At 46.1% G+C, this 22,798-nt stretch overlaps 1 protein-coding gene and 1 non-coding gene across 5 annotated transcripts in view; one reads left to right on the top strand and one right to left on the bottom strand.

Moving 5' to 3' along the window:
* Positions 1-976: 976 nt before the first annotated feature.
* On the bottom strand, positions 977-1,078 carry LOC115064008. The gene has a single exon (XR_003843847.1). It is a non-coding gene; the product is annotated as a U6 spliceosomal RNA (small nuclear RNA).
* Positions 1,079-16,341: 15,263 nt separating this feature from the next.
* The window catches only part of Ssx2ip (SSX family member 2 interacting protein), a 40,582-nt gene continuing 34,125 nt past the window's right edge, over positions 16,342-22,798 (top strand). For 2 of the 4 annotated variants that reach the window (XM_021195871.2, XM_029537822.1), the window contains exon 1: positions 16,464-16,602. The gene's annotated coding sequence lies outside the window, so the exon portion shown is untranslated. The other 2 variants (XM_029537821.1, XM_021195872.2) reach the window with 2 other exon arrangements.

The raw sequence follows: 22,798 nt of genomic DNA on the forward strand, positions 1-22,798 counted from the left end.
TGGGTAGTCCGAAGAAACACTGTCTTCTGCCTGCTCCTGTTACTCAGGGTAGACTTTCGGGCCTCAGGACCTTAAATCAGGAAGATAATTTTGAAGATTTCAGGGAGGGGAGATCCCTAGATAACCCCACCTTAGCAGCAGCCCACCCCACTCAGAGTGGGAACCATCACCCCACTCAGAGTGGGATCCATCTGGTCTGGATTTGTCTGCTGTATCCACGCTGCTTACAGTTCTAGCTTCACGCCCTTTGCTTGTGAAGGCAGCTTAGCAGCATTTAAATGAGCCGAAGTCTAAAAACACCCGGATTATAAACAGCTCATCATGTGTTAGAAATGCAAGATGGCCTCCCAAGACCTCGGCAGAGTTCCTGGCCCCTTCTGTTTTATTCATTTTGCTTTGTTGTTCAGAATAATGGAAAAATTAATATATTTGATTATCAACAATTACCCTTCTACTAAATAAATGATATAGCAAACCTTTACAGATAAACTTTGAAGACCCATTTTTGTTTTTAAAGGCAATGCATGTTTGAACATTTTTGATTGTGTTCCAACTTCCTATACTGGGCTTGTAGGAAAGTATGAAAATGAACTTAAAAGTTTAAAATTACATTTATTTGTGTGTACATGTGCATGTATGTGTGTGTGGGGGTCTGTCTCTGTGTTTCTGTGTGTGTCTCTCTCTGTGTATATGTGTATATGTGTGAACATGTGTGCATGTGTATCTGTCTTTGTGTTTCTCGATGTGTATGTATGTGTGTCTGTGTGTCTCTGTGTTTCTCTGTGTGTGTGTCTGTGTCTGTGTCTGTGTGTGTCTGCGTGTAACGTGGCCATCACTGTGAACATGTAGATGTCAGAGGTCAGCTTGTGGGTGACAGTTCTCTCTTTGTACCCTCTGTGACCCAGGATGTAATTCTGGTTGCCAACCTTGGCATCAAGTACTGTTACCCTTAATAGGATCTAAAAGCTGTTGTTTTTATATTATGGAATACTTCAGGAATTTGCATTTCATCTTTGTGCAGAGACCATATTAATCTTCTCTGTATGTTCCAGTTTTTTAATGTGCTGCAGAAGCAAGCACTAAAGGGTTAGTTTTGTACGAAATTGGTAACTGATGGTGTTAATAAGATTTTCCTGATGTGTATTGCCAACTTAGAATGTAAAAATTAGAGTAGTTTTTACCTTTCTCTAAACTTCATTTATAATATTTGCTTAGTATTTTATAAAATTTATGAATGAGCAGGTAAGAAATATTCAATGTATTGAAACAACTCTACTTGGGTATGGGGTAAGCTGTAATCTAAACATACTCTAGTCGTCTGTCCTTGGACCTCTTTCCCTTCAGGAACTCCAGTGGTACATATGTTATTTTCCTATATCCTCCATCCCCTCTCCTTGGGTATTATCTCTCTATGGCCTCTCCCTTACTATGTATTTTTGGTTTACTATTCTGCAATTACTACCAATGGCAGCAATGCTCCCTCTGGCAGGGAACTTTATCGTGAACAAAGCTAGGCTACTTGTTGCCTTGTTTCTTAGGACACCGTGGTCTGGTTGGAAAGTAACTGTGACCTCTAAACAGAGATGTTCACAGTGGAAAATATGCCTAACTGTTAAGGGGCTATGCTACCTGCAAAGACAAAAGTTAAACAAAGACTTCAGCATTTTTTGTAAAAAGAAGCAGAAAAATGGGGGTGATGCCTGGAGAAAATAATGTAAGCAGGAAGGTTTTTTTTAACATTTGTTTGCAAAAGAGAGCAATTTGTTGGTGTGAGAAATATTTGAACCTAAGATGTAAGAAAGCACCTTACATGGGTGGCTCTGGGAGAGGAGCCTTGGGTACAGAGGTGGTGGTGTCGTGTGGAAAGGTGAGCTGCTTCTCTACCCCCACAAAAGGAGAAGCAGAGTGTGGGGGGGGGAGCTTCAGGGAGAAGATGTGTTCGATTGTGCTGCTGGTGTTTGTCTCTGAGAATATGAGCCAAGGCCAGAGACGTAGGTGAGGTTTTTGAAAGCAAGAGAGGTTAATCAGAGAAGACAACAACGGGGAACACAAGGATTGATTGAAGGTACTGGGGATAGCTTAATATCTGGAGACAGAATAGCCATGGCTTTCTTCAGACATATTTAGATCCTAAAGGGTGGTAGAGAAGATAAGGGGGAAGTAATTCTAAATCTGAGGATGGATTTGGGGGTGCTTTGGATGGGAACGACCCCCATAGGCTCGCACATTAGATGTTTGGTCCCCAGCTGGGGGAACTGTTTGGGAAGGGTTAGAAGGTGTGGCCTTGGTGGAGGAGGTGTGCCCCTGGAGGCTGGTTTTGAGGTTTCAACAGCTCACACCATTCCTAGTTAGCTTTCTCTCAGCAACTTTATTATGGATCGAATGTCAGCTCTCAGCTACTGAACAAGTGCCATCCCTGCCTACCGGCTGCCATACTCCTCTCCATGATAGTCTGAACTCTATGCAACCATGAGCCCCCAATTAAACTCTTTTATACATTGCTTGGTGTGTTGTCATGGAGGTGGAATTGTAACTAAGACAGGCTGAGATAATGCAATGGAAGCATTACAAATGTAAGAATGTATAGGAAGGAGTAATTGTAATGAAGGGTAGTGGGATTAGGGTAGACAAGAGAGGAATTGGGGTCTTGGGAGAGACATGGTAGAAAGCAGGAGGGCCAATAGAACAAAGTGCTTAGCAAAGTAGAATCTTTAGATCTGGGATATTGTATTAGTCAGGGTTTTCTAGAGTCACAGAACTTATAGAATGTCTCTCTATATTGAGGGAATTTATTTTGATGACTATAGTCCAACTCACCCAACAATGGGCGGCTATGAAGGGAAGTCCAAGAAACTAGTAGTTGCTCAGCCCCAGGAGGCTGGGTATTCAGCTGGTCTTCTATATAAGCTGGAATCATGAAGAAGTGGGTTTCAACAGATGTGCTGGCAGATGAGTGCAAGCAAGCAAAGAACAAACCTTCCTTTTTCCCTATGCAGACCCCCAGCAGAAGGTATGGCCCAGATTAAAGGTGTCTACCACACTCCTGGACCTAAGCTTTTCTTGGAACTTGCTCTATCCCTGACTGGCCTTGAACTCAGTGATCTGCTTGACTCAGTCTCCTGGGATGAAAGGTGTGTACCACCTTGCCTGGGTCTAAGCTTTTCATGGCCACTGTGCCTCAAGATCTGGAACAAAAGTGTGCGTCATCCCAAGTCAAGATCAGAAGCCTGTGTCTTCTAGCCTCAAGATCTGGGTCACAGGTGTGCCATCTACTTCTGGATTGTAGTTCATTCCAGATGTCGTCTGTTGACAACCAGGAAGATCCAACACAGGTATGATGGAGTGGAGACTGGAAATGTAGGAGTAGAAAGTTTGAGATTAAGGTGATTAGCAGGTGCAGCTCTTTAAAGTGACACAAGAAGAGAAAATGGCTAACAGTGGCTGAAGTGGAATGACAAAAGACAAGCTCCCTAGGGATGAAGAAGCTGATGGATGCAGAGGACCTAGGAGGAGATGGGCCATCCGTCTAGTATTGACCTTACCAGGAACAATGGCAAAATAATTAAGGGGAGAACTCCACTAAACCTGCGTGGAAGTCTCCAAAAGAATGTGAAAATGACCTAGAGCAAAAGACAAGACCACAGCAGGGATGTCTGGAGGGAAGTTGCTATGATTTAGATCATAAATGCCCCCACCAAAGGACCACATGGTAGAGGTGCGCACCCCAGTGTGGCTCTGTTGGGAGGTCGAAGAACCTTTAAGAGGTGGAACCTGGTAGAAGATCTCTAAATCCCTGGAGGCATGCCCTCAAGGCAGTATGGAGATGTCAGCCCTTTCTTGATCATTATCTGAATGGTTCTGTCTGTTGTTAAGCCCCTTATCCACTGGCCCAAAAGCAAAGGCACCAACAGTGTAAGCCGAAATGGACCTTTTTTCTGTATAAGATTGTCCTAGGTATTTGTTAAGAGCAACAGGAAATTGACTGAGACAGAGATACAGTCTGAAGAGAGAAGCTTTGAAGCAACTGGTGTAAACAGTGTTGTGGAGGTGATGGCCAGGAGCAAGAACACTAGGTGCACAACCTGAGGGAGGGCAGGGTGGAACACGGCAAGCAGGAGAGAAAACCGGTCAGCCCTCCCAGGGACTGCAGAGAGTTCTGTGGCTCTGACAAAGAGCCGAGATCCCATCAGGGTTAAAGGATGAGGAACCACAAAAAGAAGAGTGTGGGGAGTGGGGAGTTCTCTCTGATGACGGGGAGATAAGAATGTGAGTGGGAGATTTGGATCAGAGGAGCCTGGACATTCTTTGGTCACAGAAATAAATATTGACAGGGTCATCTGGTGGTCACTTAAACCAAGGAGTATTTGTTCAGATTATTCTTGGAACTTGAGTCAGGCAAACCTGAGATAAAGTGAGAGCAGGAACCAAACTTCTGAGAATCCAGCTGAGTCAGGACGCATTCTTCTCCCTCCAAGTGACTCCAGCTGCCCTTTCCCTGAAGCCGGTGCTGTTCCGTCTTTACTGTGATCCTCAGGACTTCTCTGTTATTACTGTTGTCTCCTGGCCTCTTACAAGGCTTGTCCATCTTTGGCTAATTCTCCCCATGTCTCCAGGACTTTCTTTGTAGATTGTACAATATAGAAGAGGGTAAAGGACACGGAATTGACTGACTCTCAAAACCACTACACTAAGAGATTCTGGTATCATGAGACCAGGACAGGGATGCTAGGGGAAACTTAGCCCACTCCGCATGTCTCCACTACTTAACCAGCAATCTTCCAAATGGAAGTGATGGAGATGAACAGCAGTGAAGGGGCAGACCAGCACAGGCAGATGGTAAGGTGGAGCGCCTGAGCTACCCAGCGCTGAGATGCGCCACTGGAACTGCTGACCTCTCCCTGCTAATCCTCATCTGGAAGTACAAGCATGACTGACAGGGTTATAGGATTAAGTGGGTTTGTATGGGAAGCACCGAACCGTGCTTCAGAGGGTGGAGCCACTCTGTGAATAGATGATAACTCGGGGAAAGATTACACGTGCCACAAAATGGACAATAGCTCCATATAGGTTACAGTTTTAGACACATTGCACTGTTGCCTAAGGAAACTTGTTTTGTTCACAAATAAGATGAAAGGCGTGGGTTTTTTTCTCTTTCTTTGTTCTCTTTTAATAGTAGCTGCATGTCAGACCACAATTTTTGCCTGGAGTTTTCACTTTAAGGACTGTGTTACACTGCCCCTTGAAAGACCAGACACGAAAATAAATGAAATTGGAGATGCTCAAGTCCAGAGATCAAATGGTGGCACATTAGACAGAACTTGTGATGTCCCTGTTTCCAGAATGGTGAGAAGCATCCGAGGGTTTTGCCCTCATCTTTAATAGTCACAGAAATGCCCATTCCTTCCATTTACGATGCTTCCATCCCCCATCCCCTCCCCTCCACGTTATCTATACAATGCGGCTTTTCACCCTTGGACGTTCAGGGCTTTGGCCTGCCTACTGTTGCTGCGGCTCCAGGGAGATCAGCTTTAACCACTTTATTTATGCTCAGCAAAACTTAGAATTTTTTTCTCGTATTACGTTTCACCAATGCTTCCGATTGTCTTCACTCCCACATTTGATTCTAAATTTGGGGGTTGTGTTTGGTAGCATAGTCAAGTTGAAGAATAGCACCGAGCTTGAAAAATCCCCAACTGAATAGTGCTAACTTCAGGCACAGCTGTTAAGATAAAATCAATCCAAGGCAGTCCAGCAAAGGAATACAATCGTTCTCTTCTTAAAGGGACAGGCGGACTTAAATGGTGCTGTCTGAAGGACGATATTTGAATGGGTATAGAAAAGCTCACAGATGAAATTCTACATGGTTTTTTATTATTATTATTTTGATTGTCGAGAGGATTCTACTCCACAATAATTCAACTTGAGCAGTTATTTGCTGACAGTTACTGCATATGTCCGAAATCAAACTGTAAATGCGAGAGAAAGATGGTGCAGTGGTTAGGAGTGAGGACTGCTCGGGCAGAGGACTGGAGTTCAGTTCCCAGTGACCACAGCAGGCAGCTCACGACCCTCTGTAACTCTAGCTTCAAGAGATCCAGAACATCTGACCTCCCCAGCACCCGCCTTCATGTGCACATAGTCCTCCACCCCACACCCACATAATGAAAAACGAGATAAAAAGTTAAAAATGGAAACTGCCTAGTGAAATGTAAATCATAAAAACAAATACAGATTCACAAATGGTAAGACTGAATTGGCAACTGGAAAATAAAAAGGTTCAAACATCCAGTATCTTGCAGGAAACCTATTAAAATCATCTCAGAACAAAACAAAACAAACTAAAAATCTAGTTGTAACCAAGGACAGAGAAAACTCAAGAAAACATTTAGGAAGGTCTCCTACCACAAATGTACGCTAGATGGTTTTGTCCTATCTCGGCAAGCTTGTCCTGTAAGAGGATCTATCAGAGGTTTCCCGTAAATATTTAACTTCAACAGTACATCTCAAATATGATTCGGTTTGTAATGGTATTATTTACATGTCATTTTTCCTGGCAGGTATCTATTACATAAAGCAAGAGCAAGCAAGAAGACATAGTCGTGTGGTCTGAAAAGAAATCAGTAAATCATTTTGTGGAGGCTGCACTTATCAAAATTCTCTACCTATTTCTGAGGTAATTAGAATAATAAACAGAACTGGGGAGCAACTTTGTCATGCAAGAATGGAGGCCTGAGCTCCATCCCATGTCAAAAAGCTGGTCAAGGTACACCCTGAAATGTCGGTGCTGGAGAGGAGAGATAGCCAGATCACCAGGGCTCGCTGGCCAGCCAGTCTAGCCTACTCCAACCCACTGAGAGAACCGTTCTTCCAAATCCAGGCACACAGAGCACTGGTATTGAGTGTGTGTGTGTATGTGTGTGTGTGTGTATACAAAGAAAGTAAATGTGATTCTGAAAAGCTTTTTTACCTTCAACGTATAATTTTAACAAAAGTCACAGGTGGCCCTGTTATGATTTGGATCTTAAATGTTCCCAAAGACTCACTCAGTAGATGGTGGCACTATTGAGAGGCCGGGGAACTTTAGGATGTGGGAAAGCTGGGCATGGTTGTGTGCATACCTGTAACGCCAGCACTGTGTGTGGGTCGTGGGGCGAGGGAGGGAAAGCAGGAGGAACGGCAGCACTTGCTCACTGCTATGCTAGTTCTAGGTTCAGGAAGACAACCTCTCTCCAAGGAATGAGGGGGAGAAAGAAAAAAAGAGCAGGATGCCCACATCCTCCTGTGGACTCTGTGCACACACAGGCACACGTGCCACATACGAGACTGGACCTGGATGGCGAAAGTTAGATGCTTGGGAAGGGGCCCTGGAAGGGGGCACTGTCCCTACCCCTCCCTCCCCACCATAAGGTGAGTAGATTGGTTACCCACAAGCCCCTTAATAGTCTGAGTGCATTCCCCCAAATAGTGGAGCCAACTCGTCATGTCCTGAAACCCTTTTAAAAGGTTAGTATCCCATGTGTTTTGTCAGAGCAATGGAAAGCTAATGCAAGCCCCACGGTTTTCCTTAATTCTTCCATACACCAGCGCTTTGTGAAGAAGGCCTGTATTGACTTCTGTTAACATCGTCACACCTGTACCAGCGAGAGGAAACATCACAGCCTCCGTTCACTTCTTGAGAGTTTGGTTGGGTTTCGTTACTATTAGGTGGTTGAAGGAGCCGCAGCCTAACAGTGGCTGGAACCTTTGTGAGTTACTGAATGGAACACCCAGGGGACAGTAGTCCCAGCAGGTGTGCAAGCTCAGGCACGCCACCATGGACCTGAGAGGCCACGTCAAACTTTCAAAGCAGGCAGTGGAGCCCAGAATGTAAGATTCACTGTTTCCCTGACTGCTTGGGAGACGGGGCTCCTGTTGTACACAGAGACCTTTCCTTATATTGCCTGGCATGGTCACCACTGAGCAAATACTCACGAAGCATGAAGTCAGACCAGGATCTGGTGAACTTGGAGTGCTGAGGCACGGAACCAAATGTTTATTTGAGTTATGCTGGATTACACTTTTAAACAGATTTCTGTATAGCTAAAAGACATTTTGAGATTATGTATAATCTTTTAGTTTTTTGGAACTTTTTTTTTTGTCAGCTGAGCAAAGGTCTATATTTAAATTTTCAAATCTAAGAGAACAGAGCAAACTAAACTCTGCTTTTAAAAAGGCAGGGGCATCTGCTGTTTGGGAAGATTCAAACGATCGTGCGTGTGTGTGTGTGTGTGTGTGTGTGTGTGTGTGTGTTACACACCACTTGTATACTAGAAAGGAACGGCAGACTGAGCAAAGCCAGGTATCTGGGCAATAACTGAGTGAAGTTTCTATGGGGCTAAAGGTGTGAGGGTTAAAGTTGTTTTAAGTTTAAATTACTGTGCTTAAGAACCTAAAAAACAAAAATGCTTCTAACCTGTAAGCCCAGGACAGACAGCTTCCTGGAGTTCTGGGGAGGTTGCTCATGTAAGATGACAAGCCACATGTTTTCATTTTTGTGTACAAGGTCTGTTGTCACAACTACCTTGTCCTAGCTCATATAGTGGGGGTGGGTCCTGTCAGGGTGTAAGCTTGCCCCTGATTGGACGGAGATGGAAAGTACATAGCTTTGTGGGTTTTGCCTTTAATAAGCACTGGACTAACATGACTAATGGCCATTTTCTGGGAATATCAGCTATGGACCTGGACAGTGTCCATTGTCCTGGCCAGTACTTAATAAAGCTTGCTCCAAATTAAAGCTGGCTTGGAAATTGTGGTGGTAGTTTTATCCTCACCCGATGACATTAACAATGGTTTCATTAAACTTGAGAACTCACAAGCTTTCTGTTTATACAAAGTCACATCTGGGTATGGTGGTGCATAATCACATCCGGGCATGGTGGCACATATCTGTAGTTCTAGCTACGTAGGCGCCTGAAGCAGGGGGATCAGTTGAGCTTAGAAGTTTGAGATCGGCCTGGGCAACAGACTTGATGGAAAACGAAAGTTGAGTTATTCTTCACATGCATGAGTTCCTGCCAAGAACTTGAGCTGATGTGGCAGAAGTGTGAGATGGGAATTTAAAGCAGTCCACCTTAGTGTGCTTATAGTCCACGTGTGTGTCATGTGTATGCACACTCTACTGAAGCAAAGGCATCTCCTGTAACCCTATCCAGTGCTGGGGAGACAGACACAGAGGGATGCTTGAGTTTGAAGACCAGTCTAACCAAGTCAATGAGTTCCGAGTTAAGTCAGTGTCTTAGTCAGGGTTTCTATTCCTGCAGAAACATCATGACCAAGAAGCAAGTTGGGGAGGAAGGGTTTATTTGGCTTACACTTCCATACTTCTGTTCATCACCACTGCTTTGGACGTTGTACATCGTGGTGCGGAGCCTAGTGCGCACCACGATGTACAACGTCCACAAGCAGATCAGTTGAGCTTAGAAGTTTGAGATCGGCCTGGGCAACAGACTTGATGGAAAACGAAAGTTGAGTTATTCTTCACATGCATGAGTTCCTGCCAAGAACTTGAGCTGATGTGGCAGAAGTGTGAGATGGGAATTTAAAGCAGTCCACCTTAGTGTGCTTATAGTCCACGTGTGTGTCATGTGTATGCACACTCTACTGAAGCAAAGGCATCTCCTGTAACCCTATCCAGTGCTGGGGAGACAGACACAGAGGGATGCTTGAGTTTGAAGACCAGTCTAACCAAGTCAATGAGTTCCGAGTTAAGTCAGTGTCTTAGTCAGGGTTTCTATTCCTGCAGAAACATCATGACCAAGAAGCAAGTTGGGGAGGAAAGGGTTTATTCAGCTTACACTTCCATACTGCTGTTCATCACCAAGGAAGTCAGGAATGGAACTCAAGCAGGTCAGAAAGCAGGAGCTGATGCAGAAGCCATAGAGGGATGTTCTTTACTGGCTTGCTTCTCCTGGCTTGCTCAGCCTGCTCTCTTATAGAACCAAGACTACCAGCCCAGAGATGGTCCCACCCACAAGGGGCCCTCCCCACTTGATCACTAATTGAGAAAATGCCTTATAGCTGGATCTCGTGGAGGCATTTCCCCAACTGAAGCTTCCTTCTCTGTGATAACTCCAGCCTGTGTTAAGTTGACACAAAACTAGCCATTATAGTCAGAGAGACTGTTTTAAAAAATAAAAGTGTTACTAAGGAAAACACTTGATGTCAATTTCCGGTCTCTACATTCACATACACATATGTACATTTGAATGTTCACATAGGTGTTCTCTCTCTCTCTCCCTCTCCCTCTCTCTCCCCCGCCCCCCCCCCCAATCTCTATGGTTGACACCTCACCACCTTTCTACAATATAGTTTATGTGTTGGTTGAATGATTTATTAACAAATGTTGCATGCTGTTTTCAAGTTAGAAACTCAAGCTCAGGACAGATAAGTTGGGAAGCACTGTGCTAGCATCTGCTAAAATTTAAAGGCATTCTTACCCAGAATCATTTCAAAAGAAGCCATGGTGTAAAATGTTCTCAGCAGATCAGACCACAGTCTAACGTGCCAAGTGGAGAACACTAGGACTAATAGGAGGAGAAAGTGTGCTCTGGTTTCCTTCCAAGCATAACACTTTTTTGTTGTTTTTTTCTTTTTTTGGTTTTTCCAGACAGGGTTTCTCGGTGTAGTCCTGTCCTGGAACTCACTCTGTAGACCAGGCTGGCCTCGAACTCAGAAATCCACCTGCCTCTGCCTCCCAAGTGCTGGGATTAAAGGCGTGCACCCGGCAGCATAACACTTTTTAAGAGTCATTTTAATTATGCCAACCAATGGCTCTCACACCCAAGGACCGGTCAGAAAGACATGTTTGTAAATGCAGCACGGTGTCACTAGTTTATGCGACACACAGAGGACCAGGCTCCACTAAGCTTACAGCTGTGTTTTAGAAGTCAGAAAACACAGCTTTCTGGAAGTGTGTCTTTTGTTTGTGTGATGGGGTGGGGGTGGGGGTGGGGTGGGGGTAGGGTGGGAGTGAATCCAGCAATTTTTTTTAAGCTAGGGCGAGTGATCTACCACTGAACTTGGTCTGGCTTGGCTTTGCTTTTTTTTTCTTCATATATATATATATATATATATATATATATATATATATATATAGACTTAATTTTGCCTACCCTGCTGTCCTTAAAAAGGTAGACCTGGACATAACCCAGAAATAATGGAAGCAGGACCACTAACAGAAGTGACTCAGCCCATACTCTCATCACACACAGGCCCCGACAGTGGATCCAGAAAGCATTGCTTATTGAGCAACCCAGATGGTATGTGTGCATGGCAGCAGAGAGCGTTGAGGAGTTGGCCCGTTATTCCGGAGCTCTGAATCTGCATGCCAGAGGCAGTCTTGTGCCTGAGTGTCTGCCTGGGTATTGGAAATACTGTCTCTAAGGAATTGAATTGGGAGTGGTTCAGAAGCTCTTGCAGTAGAATTAAGGTGTTTTAAAGATCACAGTAATACCTACCTCTAAATGTTCTTGTATAATAGAAGTTAAACTGTAGTGTGAGTGCTTCTTCTCCTGCCGGCCTCCTGCCTCCTCGCAACAGTTCAGTTAGCAGTGGATAGTGCAGCCATGAGGAGCTGAGGCCACAGAGGTGAACTGAATCAGCCCCTGCCCTCCTGTTCTACTCCAGTGGCAGAAGACAGGCCATAAGCAAGGAAACAAATTGAGAAGGGCTGATCTACATCAAGGTGGGATCCCGATGATGGAAGGAATCCGTGTAGAACCTCAGTGGGAAGAAACTTCCAGAGAGATTGTTATGGCTTTATCTGAAATGTCCCCTAAACACCCACAGGCTTTTAAAGTCTTTGTCCCCAGCCACTAGTGCTATGTATGGGGCAGTGGGGGGGGGATGTTTGTGTGAAGGACACAGCAGAAAGTTGATTATAGGGTTATGTCCTTGAAGGGGATTGAACACTGGCCCCTTCCTCCCCACTGCCCCACTCCCTGGCCCCACTTTGCTTCCTACTTCAAAGTGAGCAGCTTTCTTCCAAGGGTGCTGCTCACCACGACATTCCTTCAGCCTTGGCCCGACCCCGAAGCATCAGGCTACCTGACTGTGGGCTTTAAGCTCTGAACTGTGAGGCGTGGCAAACTTTTCTTCCTTTTAAACTTTCTTCAGCTATTTTGTCACAGTGGCAGGTCGCTGAGGTAATGACTGAGGGGCAGGTTCGAGAACCCTCTTGGTCCGTACTTTCTGTGCTGAATAAGAAATACCGGAAATGTAAGTTCAGCTTTAGCCAAACATGATAGAGTGGGCGGTCCCACACTAAGTACACAGGGAAGTAATCAATGTCTGAAACCTGCGTTTAGATTTCTGGAAATCAGGTTTATTCTCAAGGAAAGACTTTTTTATGTCATACAAAGGCTGACCACACAGATGTGAGCCACATCTTTGGATGATGTATAAGTGCCACCTGTTAAAGTGCTAACCTTGAAATAGAAAACATTCACCTGGTCATTCACTGAGTACTGAAGATCAACCCAAAGTCCCAGGCACTTGAGGACACAGCAGACAAACCAGCTCTTGCTTACAGAGGCTTTATTCTAGCGGATCAAACAAGCAGTCAGAAGAAATGATAAAGTGTGCTTCAAGGTTACATAAGATGCCTGGGATCGGGAAGGGATTCTAATTTTAAGTGAAGGTATCTAATTAGGCCTCACAAAGATGGTGGCTTGTGTGTAAGGAATGCAGACACTCAGGCGTTGAGGGGTAGCTAATACAGATGCTAAGGGAAAATCACTTAAACACAGGAGTGCCAGTGAAATGGTCCTGAGGCAGAGGTGTCATGAGAACCTCACAGCTGAAAACGTTTTAGCTTTAATGATGAGGACACAGTCGAAGTAGAGAGGAGACATGATTCTGTTTTATAACAATTTTCCTAAATGCCAGTGAGTAGACTTCAGAAGAGCAAGGGTGAACATTTTCATGTTCTAGAAAACAAAGGCAGCATTACATAGGCTTCCTTTTTCTGGAGAGGAAAACAGCTTAAGGAAAGCTGTAAACAACTCCCTGCCTAACCCACTTTTCCTCGCCATACCAAATGATTCTCAAGCCCAGAAAGGTCCCTTTCAGCTTTGGGCTACGGGTGTCACTCTGTCTTCTTTCAGACTACAGCCTCGAGTACTCACCTTGTCCTGTCTATCAGTCAGGATCTTCTTGTCTAAGTAACTGACTGGACACCTGACCCCAAAGCCCTAACAATGAGCCTGTACTACTTCCTGCGAGTAGCAGTCTCGAGCTATCATGCAGAGCTGCCAGGGTTGATTTTTGCCATTCGGCGACACGTGGGTTCTAGGGTTCTCTTCGTGCTTTTGTCTCGCAGCTGTACCATGTGCTGCCACAGTTCTAAATGTGTCTGAAACTGGAGGGGGCCAGGCAAGGAGTGAGGAGAAAGACTCCTTATGGGCTGGCGAGAGGGAGAGCTTCCCTCCAAGGGCCCTACTCCTTCTTCCTGTTATGTATGGGCTGGAATTGGCTTCTGTGCTCAGCCCCTCAATCCGTCCCTGCCAGAGAGGGACAAAGCACAAAGGTTTGGATCAGTGGATCTCAAGGGATGCTCTGTGGCACCCTTGTGAGAGTCTCCCCCAAAACCCTCCAAAGGGAATCTGTTAGGGCAAAGCTACTTTTGCTGTAACATTAAGACATCTGCCTTTCTCACTCAGTCTTTTATGAGTACACAATGGAGTGTTCCAGAGACTACCAGAAATAGCGTCACAGAATGTAGAAACGACTTGAAAATTTTTATGCCTTCTACTGTCTTTGCATGTAAAGATGTATGCAAGATTTTAAATAAAATGGGATTTTAAAGGAATATACTTTTCATTAAAATCTGCTATTTATGTTGAGATTGATTTTTGTTAGTTTTTTTTCCAAGTTTTATTTCCATGGCATGGCACTTATCCATAGATGTGACCTATACAAAGGACAGCATCTGGGAGACTTGGTACTTTACTCTGTGAAGCATGGCAGATTGAGCTGACTGGCTTAGCTAACCCAGGAGTAAACGGTCCTTGTTTTGTTGCCATGGTGAAGTGGTGATACACTTAAAAGACTGTTTCAAATGCCAAGGACCAGCCTCAGAGAGGAGAGGAGGGTGTTTGAGAGAGGCAAGACAAAACAAAACAAAACAAAACAACCCCCCCCCAAACCAAAACAAACTAAACCAACCAACCAACCAACCAACCAAAAAAACCTCTGGAAGTCAAAGGGTGGTGGGCCTTACAAGCTAAACACCCATGTTCAGGACAGCTTTCCAGACAGCCCTCTGCGCAAGGCAGCTTTCTCTGGCTAGAAAAACAATCCTAAAATCTCTCTGAATAGCTCAACTCTTGCAGACCAAAAGCTCAGTCTTTTATTTACATATCAATTCAGCCATTTACTCCAGGTTTCCTTTTGATTATCCCAAGAATCAGCATTCCTTGAGCCAGCCCCTAGATTTTTAGAGACAGCTAGTTTTTTAACACTGCAAGTGAATTCAGACATCATCAGCCTGTCTTTGTAAGCACAGACAATATACTTAGCTGGGTGGGATCCTGTCCTGAGATTACCTTTCTGACCAAGCCTGGACCTAAATTAGATTTGTCACAGGCTGACCTTGAACCCAGGAATCTGCCTGCCTTTGTATCTTTCTGACAAACTGACAAACAGCTGCCTCTGTTCTTTTAGGTCTGGGAAGCCCTTCATATAATTCATATTGCATCTTTATATTTTGCTTGGTTGAGAAATTATTTATTTTTGAACTCACATTTTCAGAGTTCTTTCCCACAGCCTTTTAAGGGCTTCCCTGAAGGTCACAGTGTTTACCATGTTTGCTAAGGACATACTCTCACCTCCGACTTCTGCTGTCTCTGATTATCATGGCATCATTAACCTTAACGGGGAGCATTCCCTGAAGGAGGAACACAAAATATGTACATTATTATACAAACAAGTCTTTTGCCCACAGCAGCCATGAACACTCGTGGAGGCCTATGCCCTGCTGTCTCTGGTCCAGGGGCCGGACCATGTCATGCTGTCCTTTGCATGGCCAAGCCGGACTCAGCATTCAAAGAATAAATGCCATGTTAAGATGTTTCTTGAGGAAAAGGAATGATGTTTCAGAGAGTGGACAATGGAACTTTCAGAACACCCCTTGGATGCAGAGGGAGCAACCTCACCCCATTAATGGTCTAACTTAGGGAGCAAGACAATCATTGACAGTAATTTCTCACTAGCACTGTGCTCCAAAGCATCTTTGTAATGATGTGTCCTTGCTACCTGTATCCAGCATCTAATCTGTCTCTCTCCTCTTCTACCCAATGCTCATTTCTGCACTCTGATCTTCTACCCAGCACTGTGGGCATGTGTAGCCCTTGTTCCTCTCTGTCTTGCTCTTCCATGGAAGTGGAGTATTTCTTGTGTTCTTTTTATGTTATTTTGGTCTCAAATTGCTCACAGGAGCCATTTAACCCCAAACCTCTTTTTTTCCTTTTGAGTAAACAGCTCGCTAGACCCCCACCACCCTGCCCTTTACTAAGGTTTTTCCATTTTCCTTTCCCAGGGGAACTTTAGGGGGGAAATAGTAGGGAGAGGCAGGTGAATTTGGCCAATTGCCACTGTCAAACATTTTCTTGGCACTCATGGAGAGGCCTAGGGAGTTTTTTTTAAATCAAGGTCTAGTTCCCAAGTGCCTTTTCTTAGTTTCCCTTTCCAGCTGTCTCCTCCCTAAGTCCTTCCCTTTGCCTTAGTTTTATTCACTACCTGAGCTTCACTCAAAATGCCCAGGCTAGCCTCGAGCTGCCAATGACCTTGAACTTCAATTCTGCTGGATCACACACCTGCACCCTCACATGCGTTCTGTGCAGTCCTGAGGAATGAACTCGGGGTTTCAGGCCCACTACCCCGGATTTTTGTGCATTGGCGCATAGATTCCCGAGGCATTACTACCTCCCTTCTCCAGGGCCTGACCTAATTCTGGACGCCCGTGGTGTCTCTCCGTTCTGGGGAGCGCACCTGGTTCTCCTGGGAGCGTTGGGGTTCATGGGTGGCCTCGGAGGCCCGGCTCTAAAGCGGCTAGGACCCTCCCCTTGTCCCCGCGGAGAGCTGGGGGCGGGGAGCAGCGGCCGGGTGACCCCGGGTGTAACAGGTGCGGTGGCCGCAGCTGCGCGGGGGAGAGCGGCTCGGCGTCTGCTAGGGGTTGTCGGAGGCCAGTCCTCGCTCGACCAATGCGGGCCACGGTTGTTCGTCGCCTGGCAACCGGCGGAGCCAATGGGCGGCGCCAGCGCGGGGCGGGGTGGGATGGGCGCCCGCCGAGGAAAGCGGCGAGAGGCGGGCCGGGCGGACCGGGCGGGCTGGAGGCTGCGCGGAGCCGCTGCGTGCCGCCGCGGGTGCGGGCCCGCGGGCTGCGCGAGGCGTGAGCCGCTCCCGGGGCCGTGACGGTGAGCGGCGGGATTGTGACGCGCAGCCGGGGAGGAGGGCACCGGGCTGGACGTGGGCGCAGGCACCGGGGCCGACTCTGGGCGGGCTCGTCGCGGCCGTTGCAGCGGTTGGAGAGCGTTGCCGCCCGCCGCCTGCAGCGGAAAGTGCGAGGTAGGTGCTGGGGGGCCCTGCGCCCTTGCGGGATGCGGCGCGACCGCGCGCGAGGTCCCTTTGGGCCGCCCGCGCGGGCTTGGCGAGTTCTCCGAAGCTGCACAGGACATAGCGAGTGAGGTCCGCCGCTGCTGCAGGGGTAGGTGCCTCACAGTGGTCCAGCCCCGCGTTTAGGGGAAGAACTTACATCATCACAGGGGCAGGCTTGTTTGAGAAATTATTTGGCCTCGAATTTTCCAGTGGTGTACAGTGAGTGAATGGTGAGCTCTGTCCCGGTCAGCACGTATTTCTCCTGGTGCAGATTGCTGGGTTATGCAAGTCACCTGGGCCCAGGAAATAAAACTTGCCGAATAATTCCCCATCAGCACCAGTAGAGGAATCTTTACATTAACACCCACGGTTCAGGCTCCTTAGTCCTGCGTGTCAGATTCATAACCAGCCACCCTGATGTAGTTGTGAGAGCCGGGAGTTTCTCCTAGAATCCAGACTGGATGAAAGGTGGAGCCCAAGGATGAGAGCCTCCTGGATTTGATATTTGCGTCGATTCAGAGTAGAGTCCAGGCCTGGAGTTAGCTGAAAATAGTGTTGCCATGGAGCCCGCAAGGTTCTGGCAGAAAACCTTTCTAGTCCCTAATTTGACCGTGAACGGAAAGGTCTGTATATGACGTGACACATTTACGAGGGTAGATAAAATTCAAAACCGTTGATCCAGCTAACAAAACTTAAGCCATCCAATCTCCTCACTCCTCAAGAGCCCGTGGGCCCAGGAAGCTTAGAGTATTCATTCAAACTAAACAAGAAAAGCTGTGCTCGCAGTCGACACTTTGTTCTGCCTGGTGTGCATGGAAGTTCCTTATACAAAGTGGTTCTCTGAGAGGAGGATTAGGAATGGATAGAATTCAAACCAGGGCGTTTTCTTTGGTGACTGTTGGGGCCCTACAGCCTGTCATTTTACACCCTTCCTTTCCTTGTTCTCCATCTGTACAGGGAAGATAATAGGTCCGGGGATTAAGTAACTGGGCCGCAGCAGCTTGGAGATAACTGCTGGGGCCGGGCCACTGCGGGATGAAATGTGAGGATCTCTCCATGACACACTTGAGCCTTGTGACAAGACTTGTTAAGTCCACAGCATCCTAGACTTGCTCAGGCAGGTGTACGCGCCATGGAAAAGTCAACTGTTCGTGTTACCTCAGAGGCCTCCAACCCAGCCCAGTCAAATTATGTTCTTGGGCTCTCTTAAAATGGAAAACTGGACAAACCAGCCTGTTGGCCCCAACCGGTTAGGAGGCGGGGGTGGGGGCGGGGGCGGTGGAGCCTAGAAAACACTTTTCCACAGTGACTTGAATTCGTGTTTACATTGGAGCAGTAGCCCACCCTGGCTGCTCCTGCCTTTATCCCAGCTCCCTGGGAGGCTAAGGTAGGGAATAGCATGAGTTTAGGAGTCCCAGACAAAGTAGAACAACATACAGATTCTTCATAAAAACAAGCAGCACCTTTCATTCTGACCGCCCTCACACATTCCTTGGGGAACCAGACCTCCGGGCCATGCACATGCGAGGCTAGGGTTCTGTTGTTGAGCAGTAAAACCTTTATTCTGAGGCAAGATTGCCTTGCAGTCCTTGAACTTGCAGTTCTCCTACCTCAGCCTCCCAGAAGCTGGGCTTATAGCCCTGTGTTTCTAGGCTCAGTTTCAAAAGCGATTTTTAGTGACAGCTTCTTGTATCTTTTACAGTAGCTGTGGACTCACCTTGTTGGCTTAGCCATTAGTTCATAACAAGGCTGTGTGGGTCTGTTCTGTGTATCTTGGGCAATTATGGTTAGGTGGTTGTGAGCATACATCTTACCTTAAATCCATGAGCCTATAGGATGAGACAGTAGAGAAACACACCATCCATTATTAGTAATGGAGAAACCTAGATCGATAGGCGATGCTGGTCCAATATTTTGTGTAGGAGCAGATTTGTTGTTTGTTAATAAATTTATTCTTTCAGTAAACATTTGTTGTCAGACACACAGCTGCTACTTGCCAGGCCCAAGGACGAAAAGATGTGTTGCTCTGAACATTTTGTACTAAGGTTTTGTGTGGAGAAGGAGAGAAATGCAAATGTGGGCGGGCTTTAGGAAAGAAGGCCTTTCAGCTGTGTCCTGACAGGCTCACCAAGCAACTGTGCGTTGGGCACAGCAGAGCAGGTGCAGGTACAGGTGGTCGCTGTTGTCCAAGTCCCTGCTGGAGCTGCATTAGTGACAAGCGTTAAGAACAGCGCTGTGAACCTTGACCAGAGGGCAGTAAAGAATATCTAAAGGGCTTGTTGGGGATTATATTGCTTCTGGTGTAGTGTGTCTGCCTAGGTTAATCATTTGCATAGTCCATGGGGCTCTGGCCCTCGATGGCCTAGGTAATACCTGAAAGCTCTTCACCAGGCACTTAACTGAAGCTGACAGGAAATGCAGTGATGGCTGTCTCAGGCAGGTCTTTGTTGAGTTGTCTTCTGTGCCAGGACTGGAGAGCCAAAGGCAATGAAGATGCAGTCACCAGGAAAACCAGTCTTGGCCCAGGGCAGACCCTGAGGTCCAAAAATGTCAGGTGGAAGCTGTGTGGGATTCGGAGATGAGACGCTGAAATCAATAGCAAGTCTTAATGGAAAGTAAACAGAAGTGTCTGACCACAGCTCTGAAGGAGTGCAGCTGCATGAATCTCCTTCCTTTGTAGTCTCCCTAGTCAGTTACTCCACCATCACCACAGGTCTTGTCCTGTTTGTAATGGAAGAGGGATGCTAATACTATGTATGACCTACTTCCTGTTGTAATCAGTTGTGTTAATTACATACGTGAGCCATGGTAATACACATAGAAATAGTGAACATATGGAACACCTACTACCTATGTGTTCTGTTTGTGATTAGCCAGGCCCGGTGGCACATGTGAAATCCTTGCACTCTGGAGGCCAGAAAGAGGGGTTCCAAGTGTGAGGCTCTCCTGGGCCTCGGAAACCCCTGTCTCAAAACCAAGGCAAGAAAACTAGAGACACACTAATCAAAAGCTTTAATTGAGGGAACAGGTCTCAGGCAGGATAAGGGCCATTGGCTCATCCGTGTGCCCATGTACCTAGAATGTGACTTGTGTACCTAGAATGTGACTCCACACAAAATCACAAGTACTGAAAATAAGATATGTAGGTGAAGCTACTTGAGTTTTGTTTGTTTTTGTTTTATGTAACTAGATTGTGTGGCGATTCATGGGTGAATTTTGTGGACGATAATTTCATTTCACAATGTCAAAAGGTTGGCTGTGTCTGTCCTCAACTGTAACCTCAGTTGAACACTTCTGTAAGCATCCCTGTGTGCTCTGCCCTGACCTTGTCTCCACATTCACCCAAGTTCAGTTTCATTAACCTTATTCGTCTGCCCTGTGTGACACTGGGCCTAGTACCAAACACAGGCTTTTACTTGAGAGAACATGTCCTTCCTACCCAGCTCAGGTTGTCCAACTCCTATTTTTGTCCTCTGTGTTTCCATCAAGAAACCCATAATGACCACCAACTATGTCATTTGTCTTTGCTGAGGATTTTTTTATTTTTTATTTTATAAAAGTAACGTGTGCTTCTTGTATAATGAAAACTGGACCTGGGTATTGAAGTGGAAACTTAAGGGCTCTTTGGAGAGTCAATTGTGCTGGAAGGTGTTTTGCTGGGGCAAACACATGAAAGGATGTTAATGTGAAATGGACACAGGTGAGAGGCTAAGGCCGACTCGTGAAGGAAGGTTTAGCTGAAGCAGACACAGGAGAAAGGATGTTCTTAAAGCAAGCACATGAAAGGACAAGTGATGAAGGATTCTTTGCTAAAAATACACGTTTTGGTCCGCCTTACATTGCATAGTTGAGCTGCATTTGTCAGGACCCCATAGAGAGAAACACACCAAAAAACTTGTGGTGGTGTGCTGCAGTTTCTTCTGTGGCCTCAGGCTGATTGGCAGAGTGATGTCAGCTGAGGCAAGCCTGTGGAGGACACGTGATGTTTGGAGAGAGTAGAAAAAGGACTCGACAGACAGTGACAGAGGCTGAGCTAGGCTTGCTTACAGAGCTAGCTGTGCAACGCTTGTGGGTCTCACATCTTTGCTGATCTTCGCTTCGATGAGAGAGGCACAGCTGAGAACTTAGGGCAAGAACTTCATTCAGGCATTTCTCCCTGGTCCCTCCTGCTGACGAGGCTGAGGCCTGGCTGTGTCTGCTAGGTGGCGCCACTGCTGCTGATTCGTGTTGCTGTCCTGTCTGGACTGCTGGTGCATCCCTGAAGTGTTTGAAAGTGGACTGAGCTGCCACTGCTGACCTGTGAGCTGCCTGCCGATTTCCAGACAACACAGATGGGAGTTGCTCCATAGATGCTTTCTAAACAGGTCCACTTCCCCGTATCCTTTCTTTCCCAGTATCTGTGGTGGGTGGTGGGCTAAAAGGGAGGTTAAATTGTTAAAGAACCATCATTAAAAATAGGATTTGAAAAAAATTAAAGTTACAGGGTGTGGTGGTGTATGCCTTTAACCCCAGCACTCCAAAGACTCAAGCTGGTGGGGCTGTGAGACCAGGCCAATATATGGTCTACAGAGTGAGTTCCAGGGTAGCTAGGTGTAGACGGAGAAACCCTGTCTCAAACAAACAAACAAACAAACAAAAACTTTAAATTTTTCTTATTTTAGTTCCTGGAATACAGTGAGCACTAAAAAGTACTGGAGCTGCTAAAAGTAGAATTTACTTTGGAAATGCTAAGTTTGGGCTGGGCAGTGGTGGCGCACGCCTTTAATCCCAGCACTTGGGAGGCAGAGGCAGGCGGATTTCTGAGTTCGAGGCCAGCCTGGTCTACAGAGTGAGTTCCAGGACAGCCAGGCCTATAGAGAGAAACCCTGTCTCAAAAAACCTAAAAAAAAAAAAAAAAAGCTAAGTTTGAAGGAAATCTGCAAAATAATGCTTTAAAGGAATTCCAGGAGCAAATACAAATTCTAATCCTGTAATGTTCTCGTGGTCCGTAGATACTTAGACTCCTGAGGGGTACTGGCTACTTAACAGTATGTTAAGTATATAATATATATTATAATATAGTATATTATAGTATATAATGCTCTCTCGGTCTTGGTTTTGGTTCTTCCCGGCTAGAAGACAGTGTCTTGGGTACTGTTCTCCTTTATAGAGTAGCCCTGTCTGTCAGATCTAGAATAAAAAGGGGTGACAACATCTTAGACACGGTCAGCCAGGAGCCATGTTCTTCTGTAATGAAGAGATAGGCTCATGGCCTTCCGCCATGCGCTCAGTGCTTGCTGAGTCGGGGCTTAGGGGACTGTAGCTCCCGTTTCCCTCCTCCCAGTGTGTGGCTGTAGATAAACTGTCTCTTAGTCTCTTCCATCAACAGGATAGGACTGTACCACCCATTCCTTTCCTATGGCCATCTAAGGAGTAAGGTATGGAGTAAGGGATGTAGCCAGTGAGCCACATGTGGCCTGTGGTAGATGCTGGAAATGTCACTGACCCCCTTGCTGGCCTTGCACATCAACTGGCACATGTCTTAATGCTCACTCCACCAATCTTTTGCCAGTCTTTGGATAGCTTCGTAGGTCTCTAAACTGTAGCCTGAGTGACTGGTCTTTCTACTTACAGGGAAGACATAAAACAGTCGGATCCCAGGACCCTTGGCTCATTGTGCCCTGTGGCTAGAAGGACTGGGAAGAATTTAAAATATTTTTTTAAATGTGACTAACAGTACACATTTTAAAAAGTTTATAAAGGATTTTAACTACAAATAATTAGCTACTTTGTATTCCTTGGTTCACCACACATTCTGTGTGTGTGCTCGCATACATGAGTGCATGTATGTTTATGCATTTACGTGGGGGGGTCACATGGCATGGGTAAATGCATGGGCAGCACACATGTGGAAGGCAAGAGGACAACCTCGTGTGTGAGCCCTTAGGTGCCTTCCATCTTTCGTTTGAGATAGTCTGTTACTGGCCTGGGACTTGGCCGCATACTGAAAAGACTAAAGAGACAGATTACACACGTCATCTACACACTTATCTATAGCTACAAGCCTGGAGAAACAAACCAGTGCTCCAAAGATCCTGATACAGCCTTGTACATGCTTTTCTTAAGATTAATTAATTTAGTACATCTGAGTACCCCACGATTGTTCTCTTCAGACACACCAGAAAAG

Source organism: Mus pahari, chromosome 4 (assembly GCF_900095145.1).
Source record: "Mus pahari chromosome 4, PAHARI_EIJ_v1.1, whole genome shotgun sequence".
NCBI classification, from domain to species: domain Eukaryota; kingdom Metazoa; phylum Chordata; class Mammalia; order Rodentia; family Muridae; genus Mus; species Mus pahari.